Genomic DNA, 305 nt, shown 5'->3' on the forward strand with positions numbered 1-305 from the left:
AAGACTTGCCGGGGAGCGAGCACGGCGCGTTTGCAGCCCACAGCTTTGTCTCTTTGGGGCGAGGAAAACATTTAACATCAAGGGACAAGAGGTATTCAAAACACGCGGCGAGCCCCCGGCCGCGCACGGCGAAGCTCGGGGCCGGGGGCGGCCCGGGCCCCCCCCCTCACCTCAGGGGGCCGCGCGCTGAGGCGGGCCCCGGCCCCCAGCGCCCCGCGGGGAGCGGCCCCGGGGCGGGCGGGCGGGCGGGCGGGCGCGGGGCGGGGGCATGCGCAGTGCGGGCGGCCTCTCACCCCGCTCAGCTA

Source organism: Anser anser (assembly GCF_964211835.1).
Source record: "Anser anser genome assembly, chromosome: 8".
In the NCBI taxonomy this organism is placed as follows: Eukaryota; Metazoa; Chordata; class Aves; order Anseriformes; family Anatidae; genus Anser; species Anser anser.